This window comes from Arvicanthis niloticus, chromosome 5, assembly GCF_011762505.2.
Source record: "Arvicanthis niloticus isolate mArvNil1 chromosome 5, mArvNil1.pat.X, whole genome shotgun sequence".
NCBI classification, from domain to species: Eukaryota; Metazoa; Chordata; class Mammalia; order Rodentia; family Muridae; genus Arvicanthis; species Arvicanthis niloticus.
In genome coordinates, this window is record NC_047662.1 from 86,178,415 (window position 1) to 86,191,642 (window position 13,228).

The following is a 13,228-nucleotide window of genomic DNA, read 5'->3' on the forward strand; positions in this document are numbered from 1 at the left end:
ATAGCTGACTTCTTTCATTCAATATTATGCTTATGAGATTTTTTTCAGCATTGTTGCCTATGGTTGTGAACTAGTCGATTTCATTGCTGCATGGCAGTCCCCTGTGACTTATTATTTACATTAGTTTCCTGCTTACACGGCTCATAACTCAGCACCTCTTCTGCTACGTGGATAGGGAAGGAAGTACACATGTGTGCTTATGTGTGTCTTTGTAAAGGGCTGGCTGGTTTTCTGAAGCCCTTCTTAGAACAGTGGTTCTCAGTCTGTGGGTCGAGCCCCCTTTGGGAATTGAACAACCATTTCATAGGGCTTGCCTAAAATCTTTAGAGACCACGGATATTTATATTACTATTCATAACAATAACAAAATTACAATTATAAAGTAGCAATGAAAGGAACTGTACTAAAGGGTCGCAGTGTTAGGAAGGTTGAGAGCCACTGAGCTAGAACCAACCTGAGACTGAAAAGCCAAGTGCCCGCCTACTCTTCCCACCTATGATACCAAAAAAAAGAAGATGGTGTACCAGGAGTCGTTCGTGAACCTCAAAAGACCACCAAGGAGCTGTCTCTGATGTAATAGCATTAGGGTCTCTTTATTACAAGCTCGGGCTTGGGCTCTCCTCCAACCCAACCCTGACACAGGAGGAAAGGAAGGGAAGGCAGAGCAGCCTCAAATCCTCAGCAGAACAAGTTTTTATAGGAAAATAGGAGCAAGTGAGGGGGTAAGGGAGGGGTGTCCAGTCTGGCAAACATCTAACAGAATAACTATAAGCCAACAGGTGGGTGCTCTGAAGCGAGACCGCATATAATCACAAACGGTCTGAAAGTACATCTGAAACACTCAGACTAATCTTTAATTAACTGTTGCTAGGAAGTAGCTAGGGAGTAACTCTGGCCAAGGAGAAGCCACAGGGTCCTTCCTGGTACATGGGTGCAGCTTGGGTTCAGCTGCGGGGTTAAGTTCTCAGGCTTTTTTTCTTTAAGATGGAGGCTGGTCCCAAGATGAAGTAGGTTTGGCCTCTCAATGACAGTGCAGAAAAGAGGCATGCCCAAGGTCACTTAGACAGCAGCAGAGTGGCAGCCAACCAGCTCTGCGCAGAAAGAAGGATTTGGGGAAAGGAACCCTCCTCCATCTTTAGAAGGAAAAATATATGACTGGGTTGTAGTCAGTAGTATTGAATAGATGGGTTTTGTTTGTTGGCTTGCTTTAAAAAAAAAACTTGTTTATTTTCGTTTTCTGTGTATGGGTGTTTTGCCTGCAAGTATGTCTATGCAGCACATGCACTCTTGGTGCCTTTGAAGGCAGGCTACAAAAGGGTGCCTGATCTTCTGGGACAGGAGTTGCAGATGGTTGTGAGCTGACAGGTAGGAGCTAGCAACAGAAGCCAGGTCCTCTGCAAGGATAACTAGTGCTCTTAACAACTGAGCCGTCTCTCCAGCCTCGGCTTGCTTTTGTAGTCCATGCTGGCTTTTAATGTGCTATATAGCCAAGGCTGGTGCTCAAGAACTTTCTGATCCTCGTGCCTCTACCTCCCGAGTGCCAAGATTGCAGGCATGTGACTGGTTCTATAGGATGCTGGGGCTTGAACCCATGGCTTTATGTATGCTACAAAAGCACTCTACCTAATGAGTGACCTCCCTAGCTCTGAGGCAGTTGTTGTAAAACTTGATATTAGTTGAGCATAGTGGTACACATCTGTAATTCTAGCACTCAGGCTGAGGCAGAAGGATCACTTGTTTGGAGCTAACATGGGAAACATAGTGAGACTCAATCTCGAGACAAAACAAAACTTCAGCTGTTGCTATTGTTTACTCCAAATGCTGTCTAATGAAGTAGAGGGGGCATTTCTGAATGACACGTTGACACAGCTAATCTTAGGCTCCCTCTTAGGTATCTCCTTAGGACTTGGAGGGTTCATGGTATCCAGTCTGTGGGGCCCCGAGCTTGGAAGGTGTGTCTCCTCCAAGGACACAGGTCCTCATTCCTCTGGCTTTGCTGGCACTCTGAGGATCTTAGTGCTAGCAGGAGACCATGCTTCCCTCTCTAGGAGAAATGGGGAACTTTCCTGCCTGGCTGTGTAAAGCCTTAAAGGGTGAAAACTTCTGGAAACAGCTGAGCCGGATGTAAACAGTGGTGAGTGGTCACTGGAGAGGGGAGATGAAGGTGCAGAGCAGGATGTATCTTACAAGTCAAGATTCTGGAGGAAGTACACACTTGGAGGGATTAACCCTCAGCAGCCAGAGCAGCGCTAACTCTTCCTCACAACAGAAGGAAGGGAGGCAAGGGAGTACTTGCAAGGAAATGTGTAATGGAGGCCTTCTGAGAGATTCTCCACTGAGATCACACAGCAGAAGGGAGGAGGGAAATGGGGCCTAAAGCTTGTCCAGAGATTCATCTGGGGTAGTTGTTGGGAAGAGGATAGCTGAGCAGAAATACATAGATTTTTCTCACAGTGTTAATGGGCCATGTGAGATTAGGAATCACCCATTCATGTCCCATGAATAATTTTTCTCGAGATACATAAAGTGGCCCTGCAGCAGGACAGAGCAGAAGGGCAGTGGGATGAGATTCTGTGAGTTCTACAGGAGGATGGGGGGAGGGGAGAGTCAATCATTTGAGTCAATTTTGTTGAAATTAAGAAGCTTCTAGTTTAGATGAGGGAGAGGAAGAGGTAACTGATTTAAAAAAGGAGAAAGGGTCTGGCAGTGGTGTTGCATAAGTTTAATCTGGGCACTTGGGAGGTAGAGGGCAGGCAGATCTCTATAAGTTTGAGGCCAGCCTGATCTACAAACTCAGAAAACCACCTGCCTCTGCCTCCCAAGTGCTGGGATTAAAGTCGTGTGCTACCACTGCCCGGCTGGAAAATAAAATCTTAATTCAACGGATTTATTCATTACTATGCAAGCCAGTGGTTTCACTCCTAGGTGTTTGGTCAGGAGAAATATAAGAATCTAGATGCAAAAAGACCACTTGGAAAAGTCTGAGTACGCTTTGCTAATGATTGCCAAAGGTGGAGGACAATTCAAATGCTAGGACCAGTGTATAGTTTTCCCTTCTCAAAGCCTGATGGCTGTGTGTACTGTGCACCCAATGTGCCATGGCTCATGTGATCAGAGGTCAGTTTGCAGGAGTCAGTTCTCTCCTCCAACCACACGGGTTCCATGGATAGAACTCAGGTCCCCAGTCTTAGTGGCTAGTGTCTTTATCCACTAAGCCATCTCACTACCCCCTATATTTGACTTTTCATCACTGTGGCAAAATACCAGCAGAAAAAAAGGAGGAACAACTTATTTCTTCTGGTCATGGTTTCAGATCTTTTAGTTCATGGTCAACTGGCTCTGTTGCTTTAGGCCAACTTGTCTCCATCTTCCAATGATGTCACTTTACAAATCCATTAGGGGATTAATCCACTGTTAGATTTGTAGGTTATCAAATCTATTAGTCAGAGGTCAGAGTCCTCAGGATCCAAACACTTCTCCAGAGTGCCACGTGAGTCTTTGGAGGACACTTCATCACCAAACCAAAACAGAGAAACCCTCACATTCACATGAGATACCACTCAGCAGTAAAAAGGACTAGATTACTGATAAGTGCAAATATGATCATACCCCAAAGGCAGCACGTAAGGTCACAGAAGCCAGACATAAGAGGTACATCCACTATGATTCCATTTCTATCCAAATAGTAACCAGGCCTGACCCTGCTCAGCTTCTGAGATCAGACGAGATCAAGCATGTTCAGGGTGGTATGACTATAGACACGATTCCATTTCTAAAAAGATGGATGCAGAGGCAGAAATCACAGAGTGGATGGCAGAGACTGGGAGAGGCCAGAAGTGCTGTGGTGAAAGTCGTTACACAATGGACCAGTGTTATGGCTTGACAGTGGTGGTGAGTGTGTGATACATATATTTGTTAAATAGAAATATACACGTTAGATATGTGGGTTTTGTTTTAGCTGAGCTCTACCTCAATAGAAATGAAAGCACATTGCTGTGGTTTGAATGTGGTCTGTGCTCCAAAGACTCTTTGGCTACAAACTTGATTCTCAATGTTGGTGTGGCAGTGGTAAGACCTTTATAACGTGGGGCCCAATGGGAATGTATCCCCTTTAGTTAAACACACAATTGTGAGTGACACCCCAGAAGGCATTAATGCTTGTCTGTGGAGTGCATGAATTCCCCAAAGAGTGGATTGTTATAGTAAGACCAATTATACATCAATGGTATAGCCTGGTGTATCAGAGAGGCTAAACAGATGTGCATGCCTGATCTTGGGCTTCCGTCCCGTCAGCAGAATAAATGTCTTTTATCTGTAAGTCTCCAGTTCCAGGTACTTTATTACATCAACAAAGAAGAAGCCAGGCAGTAATGCTGCACACCTTTAATCCCAGCACTTGGAGGCAGAGGCAGGTAGATCTCTGAGTTCGAGTCTAGCCTGGCCTACAGAGAGAGTTCCAGGACAGCCAGGGCTACACAGAAAAATTCTGTCCTGAAGAAAACAAAACAAACAAAACAAATACACATATGTTCATACAAAGTCTTACCTGGAACATTCACAGCAGCTCACTTGTAATGATAGAAAACTAGTTCCCTCTGAGGTGCAGGTACTGGTGAATGGGTGAGCAATTGCTAAATGTATGTTCATGCAATAAACTACTGAGCAAAGGCAAGGGATGCAGTCTTGATACCTGCTGCGGGAAGATAAAAATAAAGTCTAAGCCCAACAAGTAAAAGGCACAGTGCTGTGTACCTGTGGTCAAGCTACTTGGGGAGCTGAGGCTCAATTTTCAAGGCCAAACTGAGGAACACAGCAAGACTCTGTCTCAAAGAAATAAATGAAGAGAAAAGCTAGGGGGATAGAGATAGAATATATGCTTGGCAACACACACACACACACACAGAGAGAGTAAAACATAAATAGAAACACATTTAAACATATTATCTTTTGTCATTTATTAAACATTTGAGAAAATATAGACTGAGGGTTGCAGATCAGTGTCTGAGCTTACGCTTAGCATGTGTGAGACTCTGGGCTACATCTCCTGTAGACTGCAATTTAAGCATAACCCTTATCTGTTCCCATGCTAGCTCCCAAATAATTGACACAAAGCTCTATTAAGTTTATTAACAAGCTGTGAGTCTAGGGTAGGCAGATTCTGAGCTATTCTGATGCTCTAAGGCTGCTAATACCCAGACAAATGCCCTGTTATTTGCCAATTTGGTCTCACCCTGGCTCACTCTGATCCATGTGTGTCCTCAGGTCTGCTCTCTCCTTACATCCTCATGGCGAAGCCTCCTAGTCTCTCCACAGAGTCTCTCTACCTGCTTTCCTGGTGGTTCTTTTCTACCTCAATGAACTTGACTCTGGGGAATGAATGAATGTAACTAAGTAAACGTAGGACTAGTAGGCTGATAACTGGACTGAGACAGGAAGTCTTGAGCTCTAGAAGAGTCTACATCACAAGTAGAAGATCAAGTGTAGGAAATAAAACAGTTGACCTCAGAGAAGTGGGGCTTGCCTTTTTCTTTATTTGTTTTCTTTGTTTCTTCTTTTCTCCCTTGTCTGTCCTTGTGTTTCATTATCTGCAGCTCTACCTCACCACAGGGCAGGTTGCATCTGTAGCCAAAGGAAAGGAAGTGAGGTACAGGCAGTCTAGCTGGTTCCAGCTCATATCTATCCACAAACACGGTTGGGCTAATTCACTGCTTGCGATTGGCTGGGATTCAGCTACTCCTTGTCTGTGTGGTGCAATCTGTTTCCCAGCAAGTTAGGCTCCAGTGCATTCACTAGGAATTGTAGGAAGAGTTTGAAGAGCTCCTTCAGCCAGAGCTAATTTGGCAGCTTTGGGCCACACTGAACAATTCCACTCTGCTCATCTTCATAGTGATGGTCTCAAATGTGCTCTTGCTGGGCACAGATGCCAAAGGAGGATCTTTTGGGTTCTGACTGTAGAAATTCACAGTAGCCTCAGGCTGCCTGATCCACATGATCAAGTGGTCAGCCTTCCTCTCTGCTGTATTTTAAGTGGGACTGCCTGGACCCCGCTGTGGAGCCCGGTGCAGATCCTCACTCTCACGCTTCCCTTTTTCACGGAGCCCGAAGACAAACTGATACAGATAAAACTTGTATTTACTTTAAAATTTTGTTTAACTGACACATAAAATGTATACATACTTACGGGGTACTGTAATAGTATGGGGCTTTTCTACACCTGCCTATGCACCCCAATAATGACATATATATTTATTATTATATATATTTAGAGACATATGTAGAGACGTATATATTTATTATTGGCTTAGGCACTATAGCTGGGCAGATCCTGAGCTGTTCTAACCTGACTGCGCCTCCCAACCTACTTCCCAGCCATGTGGCCTGCTATCTTCCATCTTAGTCCCCCCCTGGCTGCTCCTGCTCTCTCCATGTCCTCATGGGGACTCCCTCACAGCAACTCCTTCCAGGAGAGTTCTTCATGGCCTCTGCTCAGGACTCTTTCCACCTGGGACCCACTCACTGGGATGGGAAGTCCCACCTTAACCCTCCTGCCCAGCTATAGGCTGATTAGCTCTTTTTTAACCAATCAGGTGATGAACAACAATTTTTACACAACATTGAGGGAGAAGATGCTTCAATAACGACAATGCCAAGTTTGGACTGAAATCAGATTTCTCGGGTACAGAAATCATCATCTGAATACACAGTGCACAAACCATCCCCCAAAAGGGTACAGTATGATATTTTATTTGTTTATTTACTTTGAAATTACATTTAGTTATGTAGGTCTGTATGTATGGGGGCACACTATGTCATGGCGTGCGTATAGAGGTCAGAGAGCAACTTGTGTGATTTGATTCTCTCCTTCCACCATGTAAATCCCTGAAATCGATCTTGGCAGCAAGTCTGTTTACTGGATGACCCATCTGCCTGGCCCCAGTGCAATGTCTCGATGTATGTGTGTGTTGTATGATATTCATATTGGAGTGAGCATATCTCCACTCACGTATCTGTCATGTCTTCATGTGGGACATTCAAGACTCTTCTAGTTTTCCTGAAATGTGCCATATACTATCGTTATCTCTAGTTCCCCTGCTGTGCACTAGAACTCCATGGCCTCTGTAGCCAGACTTTGGCTACTTTGTGAGTTCTTTCTTCCACCCTTCTCCACCCGTTCTCCACCCATTCAACCCCACTAGATAGGAGAGAAAAAAAAAGGATAGACAGTAAAGGGGACAACGCTATCGTTGGACCACTTCCTGCTGATTAGGGGCATCAAGTTCCTTGGGGCAACTTTAATCTTTGCCATCAGTTCTTCTTATTTCTTCTTTGTGCATGACTACTTAACAAATTATGATGCATCCAACCAACAACCAGTCCAACTCCCAGGGTCCTAGCATTTATATACCTTCTGAAAAGTCCCCAGAATTCCAAATGTCACGCAATCACAGAGACTGCAGCTGGCAAAATCATGCTGTGGACAATCTGAAGCAGCTTCATATCCACACCTGGGATTAAAATGAAAACATATTCCCATAATATTTGTGTATTTTTTCAAAGAAACCAAAATTCTCACTACAGTCTCTCTTTGTAAATTAAGCTTCACTGGCACATAACTGTGTTCCTTTGCCTGGGAATTGTTTGTGGTTGGGTAGTTGTGTAAGGACTGTTAGGGCCAAAGAGCCTAAATTACATATCCAGCCCTTCATAGAAAATGTCTACTATTCCTAATATGTGTTTCAGTGGCAGAGAGTTTATCTGGTATTCAGTAGGCTTTGGCTTTGACTCTCACCAAGAAAAAAAGAGTAAACCAAGACAATACAGAGCAAAATATTTGTGAGGGATGGTAAAAGTCTAATCTACTGAAGACAGAGACAGAATGTTCCAGAAGTATTGCCTCTGAAAGCAGAAAGGAAAGACAACACAAGGAACAAAAGAAAGGAAAGAAACAACTGTGTCCGATATCAAGGGTGTTTTAGGGCTCTGGGGGAATTTAAGGACAGCTAGGTAGAAAGTGAAACAATTACAAACTGATAGGAAGCAGCTGTGAGATGGAGCTACTGAATGAGAACAGTGTTGACTTAACTGCAAGAGCCAAGCCTGGTGGCAAATGCCTGTGATCACAGCATGCAGGAATCTGAGGCAGGAACATCATAAGTTCCAGGACAGTCTGGGCTACATAGTGAGATTCTGTCTCAAAGCATGCTCCAACACAAAGAAAGCTGCAAAACGAAATGGCAGCTAAGTCATATAAGACTTAATTTAACATTCGTTATGATTAATAACTTTGGTAAGAAACTGAGAATTATAATGATATGAAGAGGAAAGACAAAGTTGAAGAGGAGTACAGTTACAGTCAGCTTCGGTCCTCACACTATGATGCCATCCAGAGACCGCAGAATCTTTAAGAGGTTATATTTAGGGGAGAATGTTGGTGTGGAGAATGCCTTCGAAGGGCAGATTGGGACCCCAGCCCCAACCCCATTCCTAGCCACTGTTAGGTGAGCAGCCTCTGCACAGGACACACTTACACCTGCCACAAGCCTTGAAATGCTAAGCAGTCAAGTTAAAACGTGAGCCACACTAAAGCTTCCCCACCTCCAAGTTGATCATCTCAGGCTTTGTTCCATGATTGGAAATTGATCAACACAATCATCTACTGTCCCCATTTTTTTTTTTAACATCTCACTAAAGTCACAGTAAAGGACTTGCTAAAGCATAGATTCACAAAGACATGGGACGTGAAAAGGACATAACAGTAACAGAGTTTTCTGAGGAAAAAAGGCAGATGGATGAATGGGTAAACATTTACCACATTCCAAAAAACAAACAAACAACAACAAAAAAAAAAAACAAACAAAAAAAACCCACCCTGATTTTTCATCAAGGAGCATGGAGAGGGGGTGCTAAAGACATAGGGCTTGGTGGCATTGAATAGATTCTTAGGGTAGTAGAGTGAAAGAAGGTGGTGCAGAGAAAAGACTTCCGATTGTAATTCTCTTAAAAATAAAACAAAGCCAGCCACAGCCAGCTTTGTAGCTCAGTGATACCTCGCTCAGCATTCATGGGCCCCGGGTTCTTAACACCAAACAAAGAATAAAATAAATAAATGAAAACAGGGAGCTTAAAGGAACAGACGCATATATTGCATACAGAGACAGAATTCCACAATATAGGTATGACTATGCTCGTTTCTCCCTCTGGTCACACGTGTGTGCATGTGTATGCATGTATGTAAAGGCTTATATACCTCACATGTCTTCCTCAGTCATTCTACCTTGTTTTTCAAGGCAGGGTTTCTCATTGAACCTAGAGTTCACAGATGTGTATCTACCTTCTGACTTTCAAGCCCTAGAATCCTCCTGTGTCTGCTTCTCTAGTATCATTCTAGGTCCCCCCTTCTTTTGTGGGTGCTGGGGATTGAACTCCAGTCCTCACGCTTGCAGGACAAGCCCTTTATTGACTGATCTCTTTTCCCTAGTCCATGAATGTTATGTTTTCTTTTGCAATGACAAAGCCTCACACATGGAAGGCAAGTGCTGTACCACAGGCCCTTCTCTACCTAGTTCCACTGCTTATGGTTTACAAATGTGGACAGCCAGCTCCAGATAAGCTGTGTCACTTTCCTATGCCAGCCCAGTTTATAAGTAGTCCGGCTGGTGTTGAAACCAGACACTCTGGCTCCAAGGCCTACTCATGAAGTCACTAATCATGCAGAGACTCACTCATGTTCTGTGTCTTAAATCTTCTCACTGTGATTTCAGATCACATCTGCTTTTAGTCAGTGACAGACAGTGGTGGCAAAAGCAGTCCTAGGTGGTTCTAGAGACTGGTAAGTCAGTGATCAATATTAACCATCATACATAAAACTGAACCTAGAGAAAATCAACCATATCATTGACAAGCAACAGGACTGAAGGCATTACAAAGGATCTCCTGAAAAGGAAAAGCCTGTGACCAGATTGATTCATTGCTGAATACTGACAGACTTTTAAGACTAACACTAAGGCTTTTCAAATTATCCTAGGAAACAGAAAGTAAAGGAATGGCTCTAAATTTATTCTCTGAAGCTAGTACTGACTCTGATGCTCAAACCAGAGAAGAATACCACAACTGTAGAGTAATTTTCTTGATGAACAGAGATGCTAAAATCCCTGCAAATCAAATTCAACAACCTGCTGAAAACCATGATTGAGTTGGTTTTATTCTAGGGATGCAAGGATAGTTCCACATATGACGATCAACAGACATAAATTTCATATCATATAATCATTTGAATAGACACAAAATGCCTTTGATGAAGTCAAACAGCCATGAGGAATCTAGGAATATAAGGTTCATATTTCAGCACAATAAAGTCTATGTGTTCATACAGTGAACTTATAGCTAATAGTATATAGAACGAAGAGAAACTGAAAGCAGGCCCTCTGTAATCAGGAACAACGTGAGGGTGTCTTCTCTCTCCATTCTTATCAGTATCATGTTTACATTCTCAGCCAGAGCAATAAAGCAATAACAAATAAGAAGGATGCAATGAAATACAAAAGCAAATAATGAAAATTATCATTTTTTGCAGACAATATGGTCACAATCATAAAAGACCCTAAAAGCTTCATGAGAAACCTGTTAGGTCTGGTAAATGCTGCAAAGTCACAGAAAAAAAAATCATTACACAAAAAGCAGTGTGCTTTCCATTCAGCAGTCACTGAGAAAGAGGTTGAGGGAATAACCCATTCACAACAGCCTCAGACACACAGACAACCCAGCTAGGAAACATAACTGAGGGACTGAATGACTTGTACAAAACAACAGAAGTGAAGATGTTATTGGCAAGGGACCTCCCTTGTTCACAGATTGACAGACTACTGAAAAAATGATCCACATCACCAAAATGGACTTAGAGATTTAAACCACTCCTCTTACAAACTCTGATGACATTCTTCACAAAACGTGTATAAATAAGCCTAAAATCCATATGGAAGACACTGTGTGGCCAGAGCAAGCACACACCAAATGACCATTGATGGAGGTATTCCAATATTTCAGATTATACTTGAGTCAGAATAAAAAAGGTAGGGTCCTGGAACAAAATAGAAGTGTAGGTGACTGAAATAGAAGCTAGAGCCCAGACATCAACCCACATATCTGAAGCCAAGAGTACTCCACAGAGACACCAAAGCCATATATTTTGGGGGAAGGGGAGGAAGATACACTCTTTGGTAAATGGTGGTGGATGAAAGACAGGATAACTGCATAGACAAGATTGACATCAGATCTTTTTCACTCTGTACAAAAATCAGACAAAAAAAATGGACCAAAGACCTTAATGTCAAACCTGAAACTTTGAAAGTTTTGCAGGAAAACATTTCAGGATATGGACACTGGCCACAACTTTTCAAATAGGACTCTGAAAGTCTAGAAATAATAGAAAATACAGATTGTATCAAGTGAGCATAAGACACAAATACCATCGTGAATAGGATGCCCACACACTGGGAGGGAATCTTCATCAGGTGGCCATCTGACAGGGGTTAGCATTCAGGACATAAAAAGAACTAAAAGCTATCAGCCCAAAAAGAACAAATGATCCAGTCAGTAAATGGGGGAATAAAATGAATGGAGTCTTTCAAAGACGTACCAGTGACAGGTAAAAATAAGGAAGTTATTCAACATCTTGAGCTGCTAGAGAAATGAAAACAGGCAAAAGTCAAGCTAAAACGCTCTGTCTGGCTCTGTCATGCCTGTCACCATGCCAAGGTGCGGAAGTTCTCATTAAAGAAGCTGCCAGAACTAAGAAGCAGGCATCTTTTCCTTAGAAAGAAAGAAAGAAAGAAAGAAAGAAAGAAAGAAAGAAAGAAAGAAAGACAGAAAACAACAAACCTGGGAAAGGGTATGTGGGAAAGGGAGCCCTTATTTGGTGTTGGTAAAAATGTAAATTAGTATAGTCACTAAGGAAACCAGTATGGAGATTCTTCAATAACATAAAAAATTACAACCACCGTGTGGTTCAGGAATATCACTCCTGGGTATACCCTGGAAGCCATCAAACTACAATATAACAGAGTTCACCTGTACATCTGTACTAGGGCCTTACTCATAAGAGACAAGTGAAGGAAGGAGCGAAAGTGTCCATCAGTGGATAAATAAGGAGTGTGTGGTGTGCAGATACACACAGTGGAGTATTGTCCAGATAGCTAGCCAGTCAAGTTTGTCATTTAGGGTAAAGTAAGTAATAGATGTCAGAATATGAACAGAAACCAGCCAGAACAGGAAGACAAACACTGCTTGTTCTCTCTCACGTGATGAGTCCAGCTCTAAGGAGAAGACATGAAGGTAGACTAGGTCCTGTCTGGGAAGAGGACTAGCGCAAGTGGAAACCTGGAGAACATGTGAGGTGAGAACACGGTCAAAGTCCGTTACAGCGAGCATGAGAATGTCACAGGGCTTGTCATTTAGTACAGTTAATATGGGCTAGTAGAAATGGAAAAATACAACAGTTTCTTCTACCACAAGAAATGGACAGAGATATTAAGCACATGAGCAGAGAGGGGAGGAAAAACGTCATACTGGAATTTGAGATGTGAAAGCTAGCAATGCATATCTACTTATCTAACCTCGGAAATGCTTGCAGACGTTCTAACGCTCTGTGCATCTTGCTAGTCCAATCTGGCCCCTGTGCCAACTCCACTCAGGAGGAACTGTCTTCTGCCTTTCCTTTCACCTCTCTCGCTGGTCTAGGTGTCTTTGCTAGTTCATTCTTTCTCTGAACTAAATCATGGCATCGCCATAGTCTACCTTCTCTCCATTCTTTTTCTTCCTCCTCCCCTTTGTCCCCGCTTTCCATTTTTCTTCCTCTTCTTTTTTTTCTCAGCACTGGGACTTGAACTTAGAATTGTGCACATGCTACATACATCAGCTCCTTTTTATTACGTACTTTACTTTTACATTTAATTTTATTACCTTTTTAAAATTAAATTTTATATTTTTACTTATTCACTTTAATTCCTCTCACTGCCCCCGTCCTGGTCACCCTCTTCCACAATCCTTTCTCCTTCCTTCCTTCCCTTCTCCTCTGAGTGGGTGGGGGCCACCCTAGGTATCCTCCCACCCTGACACTTCAGTATTTGCGAGGCTAGGCGCTTCCTCTCCCATTGAGGCCAGACAAGGCAGCCCAGCTAGAAGAACATATCCCATGTACAGGCAACAGCTTTTGGGATAGCCCCCGTTCCAG